The sequence below is a fragment of the Rutidosis leptorrhynchoides genome, chromosome 4, assembly GCF_046630445.1.
Source record: "Rutidosis leptorrhynchoides isolate AG116_Rl617_1_P2 chromosome 4, CSIRO_AGI_Rlap_v1, whole genome shotgun sequence".
Taxonomy (NCBI): Eukaryota; Viridiplantae; Streptophyta; class Magnoliopsida; order Asterales; family Asteraceae; genus Rutidosis; species Rutidosis leptorrhynchoides.
The window spans coordinates 278,390,084-278,417,010 of NC_092336.1; positions in this window are offsets into that span (position 1 = coordinate 278,390,084).

The following is a 26,927-nucleotide window of genomic DNA, read 5'->3' on the forward strand; positions in this document are numbered from 1 at the left end:
CCGTGTGTAATGGGGTATGGTGTTTGGCCTAAATATATAAGCTGGGAGATAGCTTTTTCTTTCATTTTCTTGAATGTTCTAAATAATACCCCGTACCAAATTCTTTCTCCTTTGAAACCCTAATCATCAAAACTTGTTCTTGAGCTCAAATTGATCTTAGAATCGTGTTCTTTGTTGTCTACTGATTCTAACAAGGTAAGTAACATGTATTTTTGTGTTCAATTCGATGTGAAATTCATAGTTTTGTATGGGTTTTGTAAAAAGCTTGAATTTGTGTCAAAACTAGTGATTTAAGTGTTGTTATGGTCAAATTGTTGTGGGTTTTGAGTCTATAACAAGTAGTGAACAAGTTGTGGTCGATTTTTGGCGTTTAAAACGAGCTTTAGATCGAGATTTGAGGATTTCATCGTGAAGTCCATAGCCTTTGTTCAGTTTTTGAGAAAGATGAATACAGTCGGCCGACTGTCAGTCGACAGTCGACTGACTGAGGGGTGAACCGACCGACTGGCGAGTGAACCGACCGACTGAGTTTGACTTTCGGCCGATTGTGTAAATACTAAATAAGTCGACCGATTGAGAAAGTTAGTCGACCGGTTGTGTCAACAGTCGACCGACTGTCTACGTCAGTCGACCGATTGAGGAGACAGTCGATCGACTGTGTGTCCAGGGCAAAATATTTTACCTAAGTGTTGATTGTTAGCCGTTATGCTGCCAGTTTGTATATTGATGGAATATGTGTGTATGTATATATGTATATATATTGTGATTATAATATTGTTAGCATTTGGAATATGATTTGCTAACTTGTGAGTATTGTTTTCAGGTGATACAGACGAGGAAAAGACTCGGTGATATTAGACTACCGAGTGATGCCGGTATCGGTGAGTGGGACTAACTGGAGAATATAGTATATAGTAGCATGTTATATTATGACTGCCATGCTTGTTAGATATACTTATTGTTGTGGATAGTTAGTACATTGTGATGACTGCTTGTTGGTTGATGCTTGTCTGCTGGAGCCCAGTGCGTCCCTATTGTGTGGTGGCCTCGGTAGGAGAGATCAACCTGCGGGTTGGGTTCCTCATGTGCTGGCCTAGACAGCCGTGGTGTATATATATGTGAATGACGCGTCCGTCGTGTGTGGATTATGTATATACATACGGTGGTGGAGGAACTTCTGGTAAGCCCCAGTCCGATCAGCTGGTGGTTAATGGTTTGGCCGAGCCGCCAGAGTCTCTGTAGACGACACTTGGGTGATGTTTGTGTGTTAGACTATGTGACATGAGTAGTATGACGGTTCCTGTATACTATTGCCTATAGTTAGTTGCACTCACTTAGCTTCGTGCTAATCCCCCACATCTTCCCTGCAGGTTATGGATTTGTTGTATGATAGTTATCAAGGTGAAGATGGGATGCTGGAAGATATGTTTGATAAAGCCGGAAACTCTGATGTCGTGTCCTTTATATTAAAAGTTGTTTTAATGTTTAATATAACACCCGGTCATTTATATGCTGATGAATTTATTATTAATAGGATTTTATGTATACACATGTTTATATTATATATCGATAAATTGGTCTTCCGCTGTAATTTATAAAAAAAAATAAATCTGGGGTGTTATATCGCGGCTGTACATAACACTTTCCACGTCTCGAATTTGAAGAAATGTTTTGCTAAAGAAGATCTCACTATTCCGTTGGACGAAATCCAAATCAATGAAAAACTTCAATTCATTGAAGATCCCGTCGAAATAATGGATTGTGAGGTTAAGAGACTTAAGCAAAACAAGATACCGATTGTTAAGGTTCGATGAAATTCTTGTAGAGGACCCGAGTTCACATGGGAGCATAAAGATCAGATGAAGAAGAAATACCCGCATCTATTTCCAGAAGATTCGTCAACACCTTCAACAGCTTAAAATTTCGGGACGAAATTTATTTAACGGGTAGGTACTGTAGTGACCCAAACTTTTCCATGTTTATATATCTTAATTGAGGTTGATATTTACATGACTAAATGTTTCCAACGTGTTAAGCAATCAAACTTGTTAAGACTTGATTAAATGAAATAAGTTTCATATAGACAATTGATCACCCAAGTTGACCGGCGATTCACGAACGTTACAAATTTGTAAAAACTACATGTTGTGGTATATATAGACATATATATATGGTTGACATAAGATTATGATGAGTAAGTATCTCAATATGTATATTAATAATGTGTGATATACATAAGAAATGAGATTACTAAGTTAAGAAACTCGAAATGATATATATAACTATTATCGTTATAATAACGTCTACTAAATACATAGGTATCATATTAAGATATTGATACACTATATTTAACATGATAAAATGATATTTAAATATATCATTAAGTGTGTTAACAATGAACTGCATATGTAAAAACAAGACTACTAACTCAAGAATTACGAAACGAGACTTATATGTAACGATTATCATTGTAACGATATTTTAATGTATATATCATATTAAGAGATATTCATACATCATAATATCATGATAACATAATAATTTAACATCTCATTTGATATACTAAACATTGGGATAACAACATTTATTGAGATCGTTAACTTGAAGGTTTCAAAACAACACTTACATGTAACGACTAACGAAGACTTAAACGACTCCATTAGAATGTTTATACATGTTGTGTTTTGATATGTATTCTTACACTTTTGAAAGACTTCAAGACACATATCAAAGTACTTCTACTTAACAAAAATGCTTACAATTACATCCTCGTTCAGTTTCATCAACAATTCTACTCGTATGCACCCGTATTCGTACTCGTACAATACACAGCTTTTAGATGTATGTACTATTGGTATATACACTCCAATTATCAGCTCTTAGCAGCCCATGTGAGTCACCTAACACATATGGGAACCATCATTTGGCAACTAGCATGAAATATCTCATAAAATTACAAAAATATTAGTAATCATTCAAGACTTATTTACATGAAAACAAAATTACATATCCTTTATATCTAATCCATATACCAACGACCAAAAACACCTACAAATACTTTCATTCTTCAATTTTCTTCATGTAATTGATCTCTCTCAAGTTCCATCTTCAAGTTCTAAGTGTTCTTCATAAATTCCATAAGTATAGTTTCATAAAAATCAAGAATACTTCCAAGTTTGCAAGTCTACTTCCAAGCTTTCTAATCCATTCCAAGTAATCATCTAAGATCAAGGAACCTTTTTTATTTATAGTAGGTTATCTTTCTAATTCAAGTTAATATTCATATTCAAACTTTGATTCAATTTCTACAACTATAACAATCTTATTTCGAGTGAAAATCTTACTTGAACTGTTTTCGTGTCATGATTCTGCTTCAAGAACTTTCAAGCCATCCAAGGATCCTTTGAAGCTAGATCCATTTTTCTCATTTCCAGTAGTTTTATCCAGAAAACTTGAGGTAGTAATGATGTTCATAACATCATTCAATTCATACATATAAAGCTATCTTATTCGAAGGTTTAAACTTGTAATCACTAGAACATAGTTTAGTTAATTCTAAACTTGTTCGCAAACAAAAGTTTATCCTTCTAACTTGACTTTTAAAATCAACTAAACACATGTTCTATATCTATATGATATTCTAAGTTAATGATTTAAAACCTGGAAACACGATGAACACCATAAAATCGGATATACGCCGTCGTAGTGAAACCGGGGGATGTTTTGGTTTGGATAATTAAAAACTATGATAAACTTTGATTTAAAAGTTGTTCTTCTGGGAAAATGATTTTTCATATGAATATGAAACTATATCCAAAAATCTTGGTTAAACTCAAAGTGAAAGTATGTTTTTCAAAATGGTCATCAAGATGTCGTTCTTTCGACGGAAATGACTACCTCTTTAGTAATTTACATGTAACTTAAATTTCCAACTATAAACCTATAATTTTTCTGTTTGGATTCTTAAATTAGACTTAAATATGAAACCATAGCAATTTTATTCACTCAAAACGGATTTAAAATGAAGAAGTTATGGGTAAAACAAGATTGGATATTTTTGATCTTTTTAGCTACGGGAAATGTTTAACAAATCTATATAAATCATATCCTAGCTAACTTATATTGTATTATACATGTATTCTAATATATTATGTAATCTTGGGATACCATAGACACGTATGCAAATGTTTTGACATATCATATCGACCCATGTATATATATTATTTAGAACAACCATAGACACTCTATATGCAGTAATGTTGGAGTTAGCTATACAGGGTTAAGGTTGATTCCAAAAATATATATACTTTGAGTTGTGATCTAGCCTGAGACATGTATACACTGGGTCGTGGATTGATTCAAGATCATATATATCGATTTATTTCTGTACATCTAACTGTGGACAACTAGTTGTAGGTTATTAACGAGGACAACTGACTTAATACACTCAAATCTTTAAAACATAATAAAAATGGTTGTAATTATATTTTGATCATACTTTGATATATATGTACATATTTGTATAGGTTCGTGAATTGATCCGTGGTCAAGTCTTATTTCCGAGGAAGGAAATATCTGTGAAAGTGAGTTATAGTCCCACTTTTAAAATCTAATATTTTTGGGATGAGAAAACATGCAGGTTTTATAATGATTTACAAAATAGACACAAGTACGTGAAACTACATTCTATGGTTGAATTATCGAAATCGAATATGCCCCTTTTTATTAAGTCTGGTAATCTAAGAATTAGGGAACAGACACCCTAATTAACGCGAATCCTAAAGATAGATCTATTGGGCCTAACAAACCCCATCCAAAGTACCGGATGCTTTAGTACTTCAAAATTTATATCATATCCGAAGGGTATCCCGGAATGATGGGGATATTCTTATATATGCATCTTGTTAATGTCGGTTACCAGGTGTTCACCATATGAAAGATTTTTATCTCTATGTATGGAATGTGTATTGAAATATGAAATCTTGTGGTCTATTGTTACGATTTGATATATATAGGTTAAACCTATAACTCACCAACATTTTTGTTGACGTTTAAAGCATGTTTATTCTCAGGTGAATACTAAGAGCTTCCGCTGTTGCATTCTAAAATAAGGACAAGATTTGGAGTCCATGTTTGTATGATATTGTGTAAAAACTGCATTCAAGAAACATATGTCGATGTAATATATTTCTATTATAAACCATTATATAATGGTCGTGTGTAAACAGTATATTTTAGATTATCATTATTTGATAATCTACGTAATGTTTTTAAAACCTTTATTGATAAAATAAAGGTTATGGTTGTTTTAAAAATGAATGCAGTATTTGAAAAACGTCTCATATAGAGGTCAAAACCTCGCAACGAAATCAATTAATATGGAACGTTTATAATCAATATGAACGGGACATTTCAGCAACGCCCCTGCAACCTTTCAAAGGTGCATGATGGCGATTTTTCACGACATGATAGAAGAATGCATGGAAGTTTTCATGGATGACTTTTCAGTCTTCGGTGATACATTTGAATCATGTCTAGTTAATCTTGAATGAATGCTTATTAGATGCGAACAATCGAATCTAGTACTTAATTGGGAGAAATGCCATTTCATGGTTAAAGAAGGCATCGTTCTTGGTTATAAAATTTCAAAGGAAGGAATTGAAGTGGATAGAGCTAAAGTAGATGTAATTGCTAAACTTCCACATCCCACAAATGTTAGAGGAGTTAGGAGTTTTCTAGGGCATGCCGGTTGTTACCGACGTTTCATAAAACATTTTTCTAAAATTACCACTCCTATGAATAAACTCCTAGAAAAGGATGCTCCATTCATCTTTTCAGATGAATGTATCAAATCTTTTAATATTCTTAAAGAGAAACTCACTAATGCGCCGATCATGATAACTCCAAATTGGAATCTACCATTCGAACTTTTGTGCGATGCAAGTGATTTTGCAATGGGAGCCGTTTTAGGACAAAATATTGAAAAACGATTTCAACCTATTTATTATGCTAGTAAGACGTTTCAAAGATCACAAACAAATTACACAACTACTGAAAAAGAACTCCTTGCTATTGTCTTTGCTTTTGACAAATTTCGTTCATATCTCGTTCTAGCTAAAACGATGGTCTATACCAACCATTCTGCTCTTAGATACCTATTTTCGAAATAAGATGCCAAACCACGATTAATCCGTTGGATCTTACTCTTACAAGAGTTCGATATTGAAATCCGAGATAAAAAGGGAGCAGAAAATCTCGTCGCTGATCATCTTTCTCGTCTTGAAAATCCCGAATTAGAAGTTCTAAATGAATCGACCATACAAGACAACTTTCCTGATGAATATCAATTGAAGATAGATTATAATAAAATTCCATGGTTTGCAGACTATGCAAACTATTTAGTATGTAGATTCCTTGAAAAAGGATTGTCGTACCAAAAACGAAAGAAATTCTTTAGTGATATAAAACACTATTTCTGGGAAGATCCACATTTGTTTAAAAGTTGTCCCGATGGAATAATACGCCGATGTGTATTCGGAGATGAAGCTAGTACAATATTAAACCATTATCACACAGGACCAACATGAGGGCATTATGGGCCTCAGCTCACAGCAAGAAAAGTTTACGATGCTGGATTCTATTGGCCTACAATTTTCAAAGACGCACACCTTCTATTGGCCTAAAATAAGTCAACGTGATGAAATGCCACAAAATGTCATTCAAGTATGTGAAGTATTTGACATTTGGGGTATTGACTTTATGGGTCCATTTCCAAAATCTCATAATAATCTCTACATTCTCGTTGCCATTGATTATGTATCTAAATGGGCGGAAGCACAAGCTCTCCCGACTAATGATGCACGAGTTGTAGTCAACTTTTTAAAACGTCTGTTTGCCAGGTTTGGAACACCGAAGGCTTTATTAAGTGATCGGGGTACTCATTTTTGTAACAATCAACTTGAGAAAGTTCTTAAAAGATATGGAGTAACTCATAAAATCTCCACCGCTTATCATCCACAAACAAGTGGACAAGTTGAAAATACCAACGGAGCTTTAAAACGTATTCTAGAGAAAACCGTAGGATAAAATTCGAAGGAATGGTCCATGAAATTGGAGGATGCACTCTGGGCTTTTAGAACAGCCTACAAAACTCCAATTGGAACCACACCTTTTAAACTCGTTTACGGAAAAGCATGTCATCTTCCAGTAGAAATTGAACACAAAGCATTTTGGGCTTTGAAGACATGTAATCTTGATTTACATGAAGCCGGACGTCTACGATTAAGTCAACTAAATGAATTAGAAGAATTAAGACTTGAGGCATACGAAAATTCGTTAATCTATAAAGAAAGAACGAAGAAATGGCATGATAAAAGAATTAGAAGTTCAAAAGAATTTAAAGAAGGAGACAGAGTTCTTCTATTTCCTGGAAAATTGAAATCAAGATGGTCTGGACCATTCATAGTCAAAAGAGTTTTCCCATACGAAACAATAGAGTTAATAAATTCAAATGGGATTGAATTTAAGGTTAATGGTCACAGAGTTAAACATTACATACATGGTCCGATGGAAGTTGACAATGTAGTCAATCATAATTTCACCACCCAAGAAAACCCTCAAAATGAAAACATAAATATGTTATCAACATGTGAAAAATCAAAATTGGAAAATAGGGAGGATTCAAATTGGAGTGATGAAGAAGAATTCTTATACAAACCTCCCATTCCAAGAAACGAAGAAAAATGTGAACAAGAAGTTCAAATAGAAGTGAAAGAACCAAGAAAAGAACACCCGAAAAAGGTTTACAAACCAACTCGACTTACTAAAGCAGGAGACCCGGGTGAATTTATCATTTCTTGCTTGCTTAATGATGGTGCTGTATATAATGGATTCGCAGATTTAGGAGCAACTGCAAATATTATACCTCTTTCGTTATACAAAAGATTAGGTATGGGTAAATTAAAACCAACCAAAATAGGTGTTCAATCATTTGACCTAACCATTAAACACCCGGTTGGAATAGCAAATAATTTACTTGTTAACGTGGGAAGTTTGACCTTTGTTACAAACTTCATAGTGATTAATATGGAGGAAAACCTTGATATTCCTCAAATTTTAGGTCTCCCATTTTTAGCAACCACCGAGGCATTCATTGATGTAAGAGAAGGTAGAATGACACTTAGGGATGGTGATACATCGATCACCTTTGTGAACCGAAAGTTTAGATCTCCACCAACCAAAACTGTTAAACCAATAAAAACGCATAAGTGTGGGGAAGATGAAGAAACACTTAATGATGATCCGATCACAAAGAACCCCGTTGATGATAAGAAATTAGATGAACCCGTTTTTAACAGTTCAACGAAGAAACTTTATAAAAGGATTCACGATGCTAAGATTAAGGGAAACTTTAAGTTATGTAACCGATTAATATCCAATTTATCACCAAAAGAAAAGGCGATGTTATTTGAATTTATGAAAGTTACGGAGGAAATCAACAAATGGATTGAAGTAAAAGTCAAAGATATTCAAGTTGTTGATGATTCAATTGAAAATAATGTTAATCACAATTTCAACTAAGTGTGGGGAGGTTCGAATCTTTTTAGGGTAATATGTATTTCTGTTAGAGTTAGATTTTCTGTTTTTGTGTAGTTCTCGAGAATGGAATCCGAATGGTCTTTCCCTAGCAGACCCTAAAGAACTAGTTTTCTCCCCCATTCTGAATTTTTATTTTTTTTAGGTTTTACGAGATGAAGACTTCCTGTGAACTAAACCATGGTCTAATGCTACACGCTTTGATCACTAAACGTAATAATGACACCCTTCCAAGTGAATTGGTATCATTAATCAGAGGTAAATTGGACGGAGTAAGAAAAGAATCCAGGAACGAAAATAATAAGTTACAGTTTGCTAAAGGAAAATCAAAATCCGCAGCGAAAAGAAGAGCACGACACCTTGAAAGATGTCACAAATGCGGGAAATGGTCACACGAAGGTAAATGTTCAAATAATCAAACATATTCAAATACCGAATTTGTTACTTTATGCAGAGATGGACCGTTCATATGTTTCGAAGAAAAAATATTGAATGCTCGAGATTACGCGTATGTAGCTATGGAAAACCAATTATTCCGACTATCTTATGAGTGGGCTAAAGCAGGTCACTAAGAATTCTATTTCACAGGTAAGTATGTATAGTTTTTATTTTTATTTTATTGCTTTTAACCTTTTGATAATAAACGCTAAATCGTTCGCTATAAAGTATTAAATTGGTATTCAATAAAATTAGGTTTTGCGACCGAAATTATTGATATCATACAAAAATTTATTACATCACTGCGAAATTTACCGTTTATTCTTAAGGTATAAATATCTTTAATCAATCAACCTAAAATATTTCAAAAATTCGTCAGGAGTAAAACTAGGTAATATAGCCGAAATTACTTTACCGAAAAGAGGGGCGTATATTTTTGATAATATTTGATTGATTAAAGTGGGATAAAAGACCAAAAAGATTTTTTATTTTATTTTTACTTTGTTTTTAAAATTAATATATAAATATTATAAATTTTTTAAAATCAATATATATTTAAGTTTGTAAATATTTGAAAAATTAATATTTTTAATATAAGTTTGTATGTATAAAAACAAAAATATAATTTAAGTTTGGTGTGAATTTTTAATATGAATTTTTAATTTTATGCATTTTAAATTTAAGTTTGGTGTGAATTTAAAAACAAAAATTTACTTTATTTCGTTAAGTTAAAAATATGATTGTTAAAAATTCGTCGTGAGTTGAAAACTAGGTCGTTGAACCGAAATTGCTCTACCCAAGGGAGGGACGAGAACTTTTATTATCATTATTTTTAGCTTTATTGAATTAAAGTATGCCAACAACATTAAAAAAAAACCCAAAAATCTTTGCTTTTAAAACAACGCTTTAAAATGAAGAAATTTTAAAATTTTGTCGAGGGATGGACTAGGACAACGATCCGAAACGCCCTCATCATAAAAAGAAACAAAATTTAAATTTTTAATTAATTATATGTTTTATTAAGTTTAAGGTTTTTATAAAAAAAAAAATAAAAATTCATCACACTCGCGGTACTTTGTGGGTACCCACTACCGCACTCGCGGAGGTCTGGAATCCCAGACCAAATAAACTGGTCGAACAGACCAGTTTCCACACACCCATATTTTTTTCTGCGAAAAACCCACAAAAACCACTCCCAAAATCGCGATTTTTCAACGATAAACATCAAATTTTTTGCTAAAATCATGTTGAGAAGGATGCTACCAAGAAGTTACTCAAGAAAATCGGTAATTTCTACATCTAAACACCCTTTAATTCGGATTATTAGTGTTCTTGAACAAATATATTCATAATTTGATTTTGATGATTTCTAGTGTAATTGTGTTTAAATTGATTGTATATTGTGCTTGTATAACCTAGATTGATGCTATTTAACATGATTAGAAGCCTTAAACTTCAAATTTTGAGTAATCTAGAGTTTGTGTTCTTGAGCAAAATTGGGGCTTTTTGATATAAACGGGTTATGGCAGAATTTTGTTGTTAGTTTATACTAAATTGAGTAGTGTAACATGTTTAGGTTGCTAAATGATCAAAACTTTGATCCTAAACATGATTTTCAAGAATTAAAGTGGACTTTTTGAGTCAAAAATGCATGAACTCAATTTAATTGATATGAATGCCAATTGGAACTTGTTTAATTGCTAGTAATGATTATTTTGACATGTTATTTGAGATAAAAGCTAAAGAACATTGTATACATTCTCATATATGTTCATTTGTAAAAGTGTAGAATTGTTAATATTATGAAAATGTGTATAAAGTTTAATATAGATTAAACATGTCATTGTAATTTTTTTGATTTATGATTTTACTAACACTAATGCATATTTGGATGCAAAAAAATTGTGTTTAATGTGTTTTGCAGACTGAAAGGGGTGAATCTTCATCCGCATCTCAGGCTCACAATGCTCCTCCTAAGAATGCAGCAGAACAGGAGATTAATAACCTATATAGACAAGATCTACCGCATCAATACATACCATATTCAAATATAGAATTGGCAGATTTACATCCTAATTTAAGGTTTGATCGATATTGGATAGATTATCTAAAATACCAGAGGAACTTGCACACCCTTCAGTCTAATGTTGTTGAAGTACCTAGAGTCATAGATTGGGAACCATTAGAAATAGTTGGATTGGTTGGTTCAATCAGAGAATTACTTACACAAAGGTATGGTAATTCTACTTTTACTGATTGGGAACGTTTGTTTAATATACGTAGGCGTGTATATAGAGAATGGTGTGTGGAGTTATTGTGTAGTATTGAAATAAATGATCGGGTTTCTACCTTAACCGATCGTAGTTTTATTAGATTTTTATTAGGAGGTGTGATGCACCATATGTCTCTATTAGACATGGCTCAGGCTTTGTGTATATATACGCCTGAGGAACTAGCATCTACTGATTGTCAAAGGTTGATATCGAGAACGTATTTTGGAGTCAAACTTTGATTTCAAAAAGTCAAACGAAGTGTTCATCGTAAAATTCGAGTTCAATTTGATGTTTTAAGTTCAATTGATGATACAGAAAGTTTCTATGAATGATTTACAATCTACTTCGTGTTGAAATCTTAATCTAAAAACGTCTAGATTTTTGAATCAAACTTTGGGTTCATCGTGTTCTTGAAAAACACTGCTGCTGCTATAATTTTTTTTGTTTGTTTTTCTTTTCTGTTAATTTAAATCCCCACACAAATATTTTTTCTGTTTTGTTTACAAACTCAAAACAAAGTCATTGCATTGCTGTATGATAGTCTCTGGTCGATGAGCTGTGAAGGGAGAAGAAGAAAAACAGAAAACACAAATTAAATAAATTTAAATTATGTATTAAAATAGAAAATGCAAGGCAGATCAGACGGTTTATATGTGTGTCGGGTTAGCGAGAGGTCGTGGGTTCGAGCCTTTTCTGGGGCATTTATTTTTGGGAAAACTCTTAAAGGTAGTCTCATTATTAATGTTATTATTATTATTATTATTACAAAAATCATTGGTATCATTATTATTATTAATGTTATTATTATCATTATTATTATTATTTTATTATTATTATTATTATTATTATTATTATTAGTATTAACATTATTATTAATATTTTTATCATTTTTAATATTATTACTATCATTATTATTACTTTTACCATTATTATTATTACAACTATATTATTATTATTATTATCAATATTACTATTAATATTATTATTATTACAATAAAAGTTAGTTATATAAAAATATATTTAATAAAACTATATTTTATAAAGTATTTATTTAAAGTATATAAAGTAAATATATTTAAGTTAATAATGAAACACATGATATAAAATAACAACTAAAATCACTAATAATATATATATTTGTTCGATTACCATTACATGTTTTAATATACATAATTTAATATAGGTTCGTGAATCCGAGGCCAACCCTGCACTTGTTCAGTGTCGTCATATGCATATTTTTACTACAAAATATCGTATCATGAGTTCATTTGATTCTCTTTTACTCTTTATATTTTTGGGACTGAGAATACATGCGCTATTTTTATAACTGCTTTATTAAATGCTTTTGAAATATATTTTGAACGGAGAATACATGAAATGCTTTTATAAATGTTTGACGAGATAGACACAAGCAAAACATTCCTCGAATGAATTATTATGCTGACAGAAGTTATGTGGATTATTATTGAATTAGTTGGACGTTATAATTGCCACTAATTGTTGTAAATATTTCCCCTGATTATTATTACTTGGTAACCTAAGAATTAGAAAACAGGTATGGCCCTAATTCACGCGAATCCTAAAGGTAGCTACCGGGTTTAACACCCCCACCCAGAATGTTCACTAGACGGAAGAGCTAGTGGGCGTGGTGTTTAGTACTTCGAAGTTTATATATTATACAGACGAGAGGTTGAAATGTCCCATTCATATTGATTTTAAACGTTCCATATTAATTGATTTCGTTGCGAGGTTTTGACCTCTATATGATACATTTTTCAAAGACTGCATTCGATTTTAAAACAAACCATAACCTTTAAAATATTACGACGATTATCAAAAATGATAATCTGAAATATAATGGTTTACAATAATATTAAACATTAATATATGTCTTCGAATGCAGTTTTTAAACAATATTATACAAGCATACTGACTCCAACTCTTGTCCATAAATTATAATGCAATAGCGAAAGCTCTTAATAATCACCTGAGAATAAACATGCTTTAAACATCAACAAAAATGTTGGTGAGTTATAGGGTTAGCCTATATATTTATCAAATCGTTATAATAGACCACAAGATTTTCATTTCCATTTCTCAATAACATGCAATCTGCATAAAAATCATTCATATGATGAACACCTGGTAACCGACCTTAACAGGATGCGTATAGAATATCCCCATCATTCCGGGACTCACATCGGACATGATACATCGAAGTACTAAAGCATTCGTAACTCGGATGAGGCTTGTTGGGCCAAATAGATCTATCTTTAGGATTCGCGTCAATTGGTGGCAATTATCATAAACACCAATTCTTAGGCTACCAAGCTAAAAAGGGGCATATTCGGTTCGATAATTCAACATAGAATGTAATTTTGATCACTTGTGTCTATTTTGTAAAATATTTATAAAACTGCATGTATTCTCATTCCAAAAATAATAGATTTTAAAAGTGGGACTATAACTCACTTTCACAGAATTTTACTTCGTCGAAAATTAAGACTTGGCCACGGATCGATTCACGAACCTATAACAAATATATACACATATATATATATATATATATATATATATATATATATATATATATATATATATATATATATATATATATATATATATATCAAAGTATGATCGAAATATATTCACAACATTTCTCATTACGTTTTAATGAATTAAGTTTGTTAAGTTAGCAGTCCAACGTTAGTAATGTACAACTAGTTGTCCACAGTTAGATGTACATAAATAAATCAATATAAAGTATCTCGAATCAGTCCACGACCCAATGTATACAAGTCTCAGGCTAGATCACAAATCAAAGTATATATATTATTTTGGAATCAACCTCAACCCTGTATAGCTAACTCAAGCATTACTGCATATAGAGTGTCTATGGTTGTTCCCAAATAATATATATAGATGGGTCGATATGATATGTAAAAACATTGTATACGTGTCTATAGTATCCCAAGATTACATAATATATGTTAGAATACATGTATAATACAATATAAGTTAGTTAAGTTATGATTTGTATAGATTTGTTACAAATTTCACGTAGCTACAACAAGCAAAAATATCCAACTTTGTTTTACCCATAATTTCTTCGTTTTAAATCCGTTTTGAGTGATTCAATTTGCTATGGTTTCATAATGAACTTAAATTTATGAAACTAAACATAAAAAGTATAAGTTTATAGTCGGAAATACAGGTTACAAGTCACTATTGTAAGACGTAGTCATTTCAGTCGAAAGAACGACGTCTCGATGACCATTTTGAAAAACATACTTCCACTTTGAGTTTAACCATGATTTTTAGATATAGTTTCATGTTAATAAGGAAATCATTTTCCCAGAAGAACAACTTTTAAAACAAAGTTTATCATAGTTTTTAATTATCAAACCCAAAACAGCCTCTGATTTCACTACGACGGCGTATGTCCGGTTTCAAGGTGTTCTTCATGTTTCCAAGTTTTAAATCATTAAGTTAGCATATCATATAGATATAGAACATGTGTTTATTTGATTTTAAAAGTCAAGTTAGAAGGATTAACTTTGTTTGCGAACAAGTTTAGAATTAACTAAACTATGTTCTAGTGATTACATGTTTAAATCTTCGAATAAGATAGTTATCTATGTATGAATCGAATGATGTTATGAACATCATTACTACCTTAAGTTTAGTAGGTAAACCTACTGGAAGTGACAAAAATTGATCTAGCTTCAAAGGATTCTTGGATGGCTCGAAAGTTCTTGAAGTAGAATCATGACATGAAAACAAGTTCAAGTAAGATTTCCACTCGAAATAAGATTGTTATAGTTATAGAAATTGAATCAAAGTTTGAATATGAGTATTACCTTGAATTAGAAAGATATCTTACTGTAAATAAGAAAAATTTCTTGAGATTAGATGATCACTTGAAATGGATTTGCAAGTTTGAAAGTAAGCTAGTAAACTTGAAAGTGTTCTTGATGTGTTCTTGAGTTGTTGTTTTGTATGTTGATCTAGGTTAGGATTTATGAGCTATATTGAGCTAGATTTTGATGAAGATAATGAAGAACACTTAGAAAAATGGAAGAACACTTGAGAGAGATGAGTTTGATGCATAAAAATTGAAATGGAAATGTGTTTGTGGTAGGTGTAAGTTCACGTGAATATGGGTCTCCATATAGGCTCCATAAGTTTGTTATTTTGTGTAATCATTCATGCTAGTTTCCAAAATATGGTTCCCACATGTGTTGGTGACTCACAAGGGCAGCTAAGAGCTGATCATTGAAGTGTATATACCAATAGTAAATACATTTAGAAGCTGGGTATTGTACGAGTACGAATACGGGTGTATACGAGTAGAATTGTTGATGAAAATGAATGAGGATGTAATTGTAAGCATTTTTGTTAAGTAGAAGTACTCTGATATGTGTCATTAAGGCTTTTAAAAGTGTATCAATACATATTAATACAAAACATATATATACATTTTAACTTAGTCGTTAAGTCATCGTTAGTCGTTACATGTATGTGTTGTTTTGAAACCTTTAAGTTAACGATCTCATTTAATGTTGTTAACCCATTGTTTATTATATCTAATGAGATGTTAAATTATTACATTATCATGATATTATGATGTATGAATATATCTTAATATGATATATATACATTAAAATGTTGTTAGAACGATAATCGTTACATATATGTCTTGTTTCGAAAATCTTAAAGGTAGTAGGCTGGTTTTACATATGTAGTTCATTGTTAATTATCATTTTATCATGTTAAATTTAGTGTAACGATATCATAATATGATCCATATGTATTTAGTAAGACGTTGTTATAACGATAATCGTTATATATATCGTTCCGAGTTTCTTAACTTAGTAGTCTCATTTTTATGTATATAACTCATTGTTAATATACCTTGTGAGATACTTATTTATCATAATATCATGTTAACTATATATATATATATATATATATATATATATATATATATATATATATATATATATATATATATATATATATATCCATATATATATATATATATATCATCATATAGTTTTTACAAGTTTTAACGTTCGTGAACCGCCGGTCAATTTGGGTGGTCAATTGTCTACATGAAATCTATTTCAATTAATCAATTCTTAACAAGTTTGATTGCTTAACATGTTGGAAACATTTAATCATGTAAATATCAATTTCATTTAATATATATAAACATGGAAAAGTTCGGGTCACTACAGTGGTTCTGTTTTTTTGGGGATATTATTGATGCACATTATATGTTAAGGTCGGTTACCAAGTCGAGCAATGAAAGTAAAGTGAATGTTATGTATTGAGAAAATGATTTTATACACAGGTTATGTGTATGTTATTTTTATGCACGAGATATGTGTACGGTTATTAAAAATCGCGAGGCAACCTACGGGGGAGAAAAGGATACGAACCTACTCTGTCAAGCATTATGAAAAATGGTTTAGTACACGAGATTAGGTGTACTATATTTAAATCTTTTGGTCTATCAAAATGATGAATTTTATTAGTTATGATAAACCTATGAACTCACCAACCTTTTGGTTGACACTTGAAATCATGTTTATTCTCAGGTAAGAAAGAAATCTTCCGCTGTGCATTTGCTCATTTTAGAGATATTACTTGGAGTCATTCATGACATATTTCAAAAGACGTTGCATTCGAGTCGTTGAGTTCATCAAGATTATTATTAATTCAAATATAGTTGGATAAATTATGAAATGGTATGCATGCCGTCAACTTTTGATGTAATGAAAGTTTGTCTTTTTAAAAACGAATGCAATGTTTGTAAAATGTATCATATAGAGATCAAGTACCTCGCGATGTATCCAAATGTAATGTATTCGTCCAGATGGATTAGGACGGGTCGTTAAATCTATCGTGTAAAACATTTATAAAAGAATTTCATGTATTCCCAGTCCCGAAAATATATATATTAAAAGCATTTAGTAAAAAGGGAGCAAATGAAACTCACGATACGATATTTTATAGTAAAAATATTCATACGATGGAACTGAACAAAGCAGCGTTAGCCTTGGATTCACAAACCTCTATCAAGTATATATATATATATATATATATATATATATATATATATATATATATATTAACATATAATCGTAATTGAGCAAGTTTATATATTTTATTATTAATAATATGTTATATTATGTTATTTAATATATTTAATTTATATATTTTATATAACTATTATTTATATCATCCATTATAACATATTAATAATAAAATTTATATTAAGGTCTATATATGATAAGAATATATATTTTATATATTAACTGATATCTTTTATATATAGCTTAATTAATATCATTTTAATAACAAAAATATAGTGATATGTAATATTAATATTATTGTAATCTATTTTTATATAAAAATATCTATTTATAATAGTACTGATAATGATAAGAATGATAATAATAATAATAATATTAGTAATAACAGTAACAATAATGATAATGTTAACCTTAATAATGATAAAGATAATAACTTTACTAATAATGTTAAATTTTAATAAAAATGATAGTTTTAATAAAAAGCTAACTTTAATAATTGTAGTTATAATGATCCTTTTAATAGAAATGATAGTAATAATAATAATTATATCTTTAGTAATAATAATATTCATCATAACAACAATAATAATAATAATCATAATAATAACAATAATAATAATAAAAATAATAGAAAGGCTACCTTATTGTAATAAGCATTTTAAAAAGAAATAAACATCACTTCCCGAGCTCAAACCTGCGACCTCTTGCTCACTCAAAACATCCCTTAACCATCTGCTTTAGTCTGTTTTTCTAAAATTATAACCCATCTATATTTATTTTACCCGTAATTATTCTGTTTTATTTTCTTCTTTATTACTTCGTTACCGAAACCATCCTCATCATCATTCAATACTTAATATAATTTGGAATTCGACCCAAATGGAAAACGATACATGGCAGCCCAAATAAAACAATGGTGTTGGGTGATTGTTTTCGAACGAACAGAAAAAAAAAATACGCAACCACAACAGTGATTTAAAAAGGTGTTTGATTAAATGGGTTTGTGGTGTTGGGACTGTACAGAAGGAAATAGAATTACCTAGTTCGTGAGAGAGAAAGAGAGATAGGTGATGGAGTGGCGATTGGAGTTATATGTAGGTGTCGGTTATAGTTGAAACAGAAAAATATAGTAGTTGCAGCGACATTTTACATGGGTTTGGTGATACGGTGGTACTGTAAAAACAGAAACATGAGGTTGGTTGTTTGAGGTGAAGTTTGTGGCAGCTTGTTGGTGATCATGGGTGGTAACCGGTGGTGGATGGTGGTGAATTGTTTTGTTGATTGCAGTAGTAGAAACAAGAGCTAGTATCAGCTATAGTCAAGTAAGAGTAGTAGCAAACATACATGTTGCAGTAACATTGAGTCGTAGTCGGTTTAAAATGATGTTTTGGGTCCTCGGTTGTATGGCAGAAGCATATTTTAAGCGATGGTGGTTGATGTGGGTTTTAACAAGGGCAGCAAAGATATCGATGATGATAATATTTAAGTGGATTTGCGTGGGGTTGTTGAATTGATGTTAGTTTTTGTGAATCAATTAAGATAGTGATTGTTGAAGATGGTAAGGTGATTTGATCCGCATCATCCAACAAAAACAGAAGAGTATTATAGTAACGATGCCAATTAGGGTGACTCGAATGGTGGTTAATTGTAACAACCCAAACCAACCCGCGAACAAACCACGTGAAAATACAAAATAAAAAAAAAATTGCTGCACAGTGAACTGGCGTGGCGCGCCAGTAAGGCCGCGCGGCGCGCCATTCGGGTCTGTCCGGAAAGTCTCAAAATGCGAAAAAGATTGACTAGTTCCCGACACTTTTAGACGAAACGCTTTTTACCATACATCCAAATATGTAAAACTAACTTGTTTCAAATATAAAATCAATGTTTTACAAGCGGGGCCCACATCGGTCGTTTTACGAGTTTAATACAATTTACGAGTTTCGACCACCAAAAAGTTTAAGTTCCAAACTACACAATGAGCATGGCGTTTGGGATTAAACTACCCAACTATCGGTCAAACTCCACGAGCTACTAAAGCCAAAAGTGTCCCCTAGCATCAAGCGGGATCTCTAGTCCAAAACGATGCCCTTACCCTTGTCCAAAACCAAACCTATAAAATGGTAAACAACGAGAGGGTAAGCAAAGCTTAGTGAATGCAATAATTATACATACATATATATAACCCATCTATTTGCAATCACAATTACCGAATACCTTGTACGAACTTGAAACTAAAATTAGCATAACATCATACCCGAAATACTTAACAAGTCGCACATTATCACCAAACCGCATTAACATATACTCAACACAATATATTTAAATAATATGCCAAACAATCAACAATCTCAATATGGTTAACCATAACGCTATGGTGCTACCTGCTCGTGGTTCACACCATACGCAATTGAGTCATACTCTTTTATAGTGCTACCGGCTCGTGGTTCACACTCGATGCTACCGGCTCGTGGTTCACATCTTAGTTTATAGTGCTACCGGCTCGTGGTTCACACTCGATGCTACCGGCTCGTGGTTCACATCTTAGTTTATGGTGCTACCGGCTCGTGGTTCACAATCGATTCTACCGGCTCGTGGTTCACATCTTATCGCACACATGTCATGGCACTACCGGCTCGATGGTTCATGCCATAACACCCACAAATAAACACGCCATATACACATACGTATAATTACTCCACTCACCTTAGAGTCTTCGTGAAAAGATACCCGAGCTTGCGAAACCTCAAAGTAACGTACCTATCTCATTATACATATTATCAAACGCAAACTCAAGTCGGTCAACCAATTCTTTCACCATTCCTAAGTCATTTTGACCCAAAGTGCAATCCCGACCCATTTTGCACCATTAATCCTAATAATGGGTCAACTTCACCAAAAACCCTAACTCTAGTCAAATATGGTCTTATTACATTTTTAAATCACCAATTTAACTCATTTTCACACATGCAAGACCACTTAGGTCATTAAAGAACCATTTGACCCATTTCAAGGTCAACACAACCATTTGGGTCATCCATGCCCAATTAACACCCATTTACATATCATTGAAGTGTTCTAGTACTTTAACTAACTAATTAGGTTCATAAACATAAATTAACACTTTGAAAACCCTAATTAGTTACCTTTGAGTCTACATGACCCAAAATCACCCAAATCCCCCAAATTACTAGCAAGTGGGTTTTGTGTGCATCACTAACCCAAACCCTAACCCTTAATGCAATTAAAGTAAGAATCTAGGTTTTAGAACTTACCAACACAATCACTACGTAGCTAGCGACTAGATGAATGACTTTAGAACTCGCACTAAGACCCGATTCAACCTCCTTTACACTTTAATGAAGCTTTCTCTCTCAAGAAATGTACTCTCTCACTAGAATTGAATTGGAGAGGATAAGGTGGTTGTGAATGGAGTTAATGAGCTCCCAAAACTGATCTAAGGCATTAAATTCGGACCCCAAGGTGATTTTACCAAAATGCCCTCAAAATATCTAATTAAAAAGAAAAGGGGAATCTGTCGCAGACAGATGGCGTGGCGCGCCACATAGCCGCGCGGCGCGCGACCTCCCAGTTCAGCATCTTTTGTCCTTTTTAATTATGTGCAACAAAAACCCCAAACTTGAGTAACTCATATACACATATGTACACTACGAATATTCGGATCGTACAATTCTCCCCCACTTATTCGGATTGCGTCCTCGCAATCCAAGCCGCATGACACGAGGGAAGATAAACTAACACGAACTCTTCAGGCTCCCAAGTGAACTCGGAACCTTTGCTTCGTCGCCATTGAACCTTAAAGGTCTTCACCTCTTTATTCCTCAACATTTTCACCTTCTCGTCAAGGATAGCAATCGGTTCTTCGACATATTCTAACTTGTTGTTTAGCTCGATCTCGTCTAAATGCATCCATGAGGAATCATCCGCAAGACACTTACGGAGGTGGGAAACATGAAATGTATTATGGATCCCCGCAAGCTCTTCGGGTAATTCTAATCGATATGCAACTTCACCAACACGAGCTAAAACCTTGAACGGTCCAATAAACCGAGGAGCTAACTTTCCCCGTTTTCGAAATCGAATAATACCTTTCCATGGTGAAACCTTAAGCATCACCATATCGCCTTCTTGGAACTCAATCAATCGCCTACGTCTATCGGCATACGACTTTTGCCTATCTTGAGCCTTCTTCAAATGTTCCCGAATCAAATCGATCTTGCTATTTGTCTCTAAAACCAAATCGGTACTCCTGATCTCTCTTTGACCCACTTCTCCCCAACAAATGGGAGTTCGACACCTACGCCCATAAAGCATTTCGTAAGGTGGCATCCCGATACTAGTATGATAACTATTATTGTACGAGAATTCCACCAAAGGCAAATGCTCATCCCAACTACCACCAAAGTCAATGATGCACGCTCGTAGCATATCTTCCAAAGTTTGATTCGTACGTTCGGTTTGCCCGTCCGTTTGAGGATGATACGCCGTGCTCAACTTCAATTGCGTGCCCATATCTTCATGAAACTTTTCCCAAAACCGCGATGTAAAACGGGTATCTCGATCCGAAATAATAGATATAGGAACCCCATGTCGCGAGACCACTTCCTTGATAAACAACTTAGCCAAGGTCTCCGACGATATCGCTTCTTTAATGGGAAGAAACAAAGCGCTCTTTGTCAATCGGTCAACTATAACCCAAATCTAATCGAATTGGGTTCTCGCCGTTTTAGGTAACTTTGTAATGAAATCCATGGTAATGTGCTCCCATTTCCATTTCAGGATTTCTAACGGTTGCAATTTACCATACGGCTTTTGGTGTTCGGGTTTTACTTGCAAACACGTGACGCATTGCTCAACATACTTCACAACATCACGCTTCATGCCCGGCCACCAATAATCTTTCTTCAAGTCAAGATACATTTTCGTCGCGCCCGGATGAATGGAGTATTTTGACTTATGTGCTTCATCAAGTAGCACTCGTCGGTAATCACCCATCTTAGGCACCCACACCCTTCCTTGGAAGGACAACAAACCACGCGGACCCATAGTAATAAACTCCGATTGGCCCACGATTCGCTCCGTATGCTTGTTGTGAACATAAGCCTCTATTTGAATCTCACCAAGCTTTTCAAGAAAATCGTTGGTAATAATCAAACGTAACGACCCCACTTTTATCGCCGGATGTTGACTCTTTCGACTCAACGCATCCGCGACTACATTCGCCTTACCCGGATGATAAAGTATTTCACAATCATAGTCTTTCACCACATCCATCCACCTACGTTGGCGATAATTCAAATCTCGTTGATTAAAGAGATGTTTCAAACTCTTATGATCCGAATAAATCGTACATTTGACACCATACAAGTAATGGCGCCAAATTTTCAACGCATGCACTACCGCCGCCAACTCAAGATCATGAGTCGGATACCTCGTTTCATGTTCCTTTAATTGTCGAGAGGCATAAGCGATGACCTTACCTCTTTGCATTAGAACACACCCGAGACCATTTAAGGAAGCATCACAATAAACCACCATGTCTTCAACACCTTCCGGTAACACTAACACCGGAGCTTGACACAACTTCTCTCTTAACAATTGAAAAGCAATTTCTTGCTCGTTCTCCCAACCAAACCTCGCATTCTTCCTTGTCAATTTCGTCAATGGAGAAGTAATCTTAGAAAAGTCTTGGATAAACCGACGATAATAACCGGCCAATCCGAGAAAACTTCGGATTTCCGTAGGCGTAGTCGGTCGTCCCCAACTCTTCACCGTTTCGATCTTCCCCGGATCTACTTGAATACCGTTTTCGTTCACAATATGACCAAGGAATTGAACTTCCCTTAGCCAAAATTCACATTTGGAGAACTTTGCATACAACTTCTCCTTTCGTAGCGTCTTCAATACTTCACGCAAATGATTTTCATGTTCGTTCATACTTTTCGAGTAGACTAGTATGTCGTCAATGAACACTAATACCGACTTGTCCAACATAGGTTGGCACACTCGGTTGATAAGATCCATGAATGCCGCCGGTGCATTCGTAAGACCAAAGGGCATAACTACAAACTCATAATGCTCGTAACGCGTTCCAAAAGCTGTTTTCTCTATGTCTTCCTCACGGACCCGCATTTGGTGATAGTCGGACCGTAGGTCGATCTTAGAGAAATACGTTGCACCTTGAAGTTGATCAAATAAATCATCAATCCTAGGTAATGGATAACGATTCTTGATCGTCACTTTATTTAACTCACGGTAATCAATGCACATACGCATACTACCATCTTTCTTCTTCACAAATAACACCGGAGCGCCCCATGGCGAAGCACTCGGTCGAATAAAATCCTTCTCGAGAAACTCTTGGGTTTGATTTAACAACTCTTGCATTTCCGTTGGTGCTAAATGATAAGGAGTTTTAGCAATGGGAGTAGCTCCCGGAACCAACTCAATACGAAACTCAACTTGTCTTTCCGCCGGTACACCCGGTAATTCGTCCGGAAAAACGTCTTTGAATTCACTAACAACCGGAATTTCACGAATAGGTGGTGGCTCATTGCGAGTATCAACAACATGAGCAAGGAAAGCCATGCCACCGGTAACAACAAAACGACGTGCCCATGCAAAAGTGCATATCGGCACCGGTCTCCTTCGCTTATCACCATGAATAATTAACTCTCCCCCACTTAGGGTCTTCACACGAATAAACTTATCATGGCATGCAATATCGGCTCTATAACGATCGAGCCAATCCATACCGATGACAATATCAAAGTCGCCCAAGGTCATTGGAATAAGATCAATTTTAAAGGTTTCGGCACCAAAAACAACCTCACAATTTTCACACACATCAACCACTAGCACCGTCTTGCCGTCCGCTATTTCGACTTCTATCGGACAACTTAACTTAGCTAACGGTCTATTAAGTTTAGGCACAAATTTAGGAGACACAAACGACAAATTTGCACCGCTATCGAAAAGAATCCTTGCCGGATTAGAATTAACCATGTAAGTACCTGAGACAACTTCGTGCGATTGTTTGGCTTCATCATTGGTCATCAAGTAGTTGCGACCCCTAGCCGTACCCGCTGCCTTCTCTAACCGCTTCACATTATCATTTCGCAAATCGGGACACTCCGGCTTCTTATGCCCCTCTTTACCACAATTAAAGCAAGTGATTTTGGTCGACGCCTTGGTGCAATCACGGGCCATGTGTCCTCTTTGATTAAAATTATAACACGTGGGCCCAAAACCCCCGGAAGCACCCTTCTTCACACTATTAAAGCTTTCGGAGCCTTTCTTGGACTTCTTATTTGAGAAGTTCGAATGACTTGAACCCTCAAACTTCCTCTTTGAAAAAGTAAAATCGCTCCTTCTTGGCACCTCCGGCTCAAAACCCCGAGCAAATTTAAATAATTCGTCAAAAGACTTAGCCATACCCCGACTAATCTTACCCTTGTACTCATCATTTAAAGTGCGGTAGAAATCCTTCATTAGCTTGTGATCATCACCAACATACTCCGGGCAAAAACGAGTCTTTGCCAAGAAGGTAGATGTAGTGACCCGAACTTTTCCATGTTTATATATATTAATTGAGATTGATATTTACATGATTAAATGTTTCCAACATGTTAAGCAATCAAACTTGTTAAGACTTGATTAATTGAAATATGTTTCATATAGACAATTGACCACCCAAGTTGACCGGTGATTCACGAACGTTAAAACTTGTAAAAACTATATGATGACATATATATGGATATATATATATATAGTTAACATGATACTATGATAAGTAAACATATCATTAAGTATATTAACAATGAACTACATATGTAAAAACAAGACTACTAACTTAATGATTTTTAAACGAGACATATATGTAACGATTATCGTTGTAAAGACATTTAATGTATATATATCATACTAAGAGATATTCATACATGATAATATCATGATAATATAATAATTTAAAATCTCATTTGATATTATAAACATTGGGTTAACAACATTTAACAAGATCGTTAACCTAAAGGTTTCAAAACAACAATTACATGTAACGACTAACGATGACTTAACGACTCAGTTAAAATGTATATACATGTAGTGTTTTAATATGTATTTATACACTTTTGAAAGACTTCAATACACTTATCAAAATACCTTTACTTAACAAAAATTCTTACAATTACATCCTCGTTCAGTTTCATCAACAATTCTACTCGTATGCACCCGTATTCGTACTCGTACAATACACAGCTTTTAGATGTATGTACTATTGGTATATACACTCCAATGATCAGCTCTTAGCAGCCCATGTGAGTCACCTAACACATGTGGGAACCATCATTTGGCAACTAGCATGAAATATCTCATAAAATTACAAAAATATGAGTAACCATTCATGACTTATTTACATGAAAACAAAATTACATATCCTTTATATCTAATCCATACACCAACGACCAAAAACACCTACAAACACTTTCATTCTTCAATTTTCTTCATCTAATTGATCTCTCTCAAGTTCTATCTTCAAGTTCTAAGTGTTCTTCATATATTCTACAAGTTCTAGTTACATAAAATCAAGAATACTTTCAAGTTTGCTAGCTCACTTCCAATCTTGTAAGGTGATCATCCAACCTCAAGAAATCTTTGTTTCCTACAGTAGGTTATCATTCTAATACAAGGTAATAATCATATTCAAACTTTGGTTCAATTTCTATAACTATAACAATCTTATTTCAAGTGATGATCTTACTTGAACTTGTTTTCGTGTCATGATTCTACTTCAAGAACTTCGAGCCATCCAAGGATCCGTTGAAGCTAGATCCATTTTTCTCTTTTCCAGTAGGTTTATCCAAGGAACTTAAGGTAGTAATGATGTTCATAACATCATTCGATTCATACATATAAAGCTATCTTATTCGAAGGTTTAAACTTGTAATCACTAGAACATAGTTTAGTTAATTCTAAACTTGTTCGCAAACAAAAGTTAATCCTTCTAACTTGACTTTTAAAATCAACTAAACACATGTTCTATATCTATATGATATGCTAACTTAATGATTTAAAACCTGGAAACACGAAAAACACCGTAAAACCGGATTTACGCCGTCGTAGTAACACCGCGGGCTGTTTTGGGTTAGTTAATTAAAAACTATGATAAACTTTGATTTAAAAGTTGTTATTCTGAGAAAATGATTTTTATTATGAACATGAAACTATATCCAAAAATTATGGTTAAACTCAAAGTGGAAGTATGTTTTCTAAAATGGTCATCTAGACGTCGTTCTTTCGACTGAAATGACTACCTTTACAAAAACGACTTGTAACTTATTTTTTCGACTATAAACCTATATTTTTTCTGTTTAGATTCATAAAATAGAGTTCAATATGAAACCATAGCAATTTGATTCACTCAAAACGTATTTAAAATGAAGAAGTTATGGGTAAAACAAGATTGGATAATTTTTCTCATTTTAGCTACGTGAAAATTGGTAAC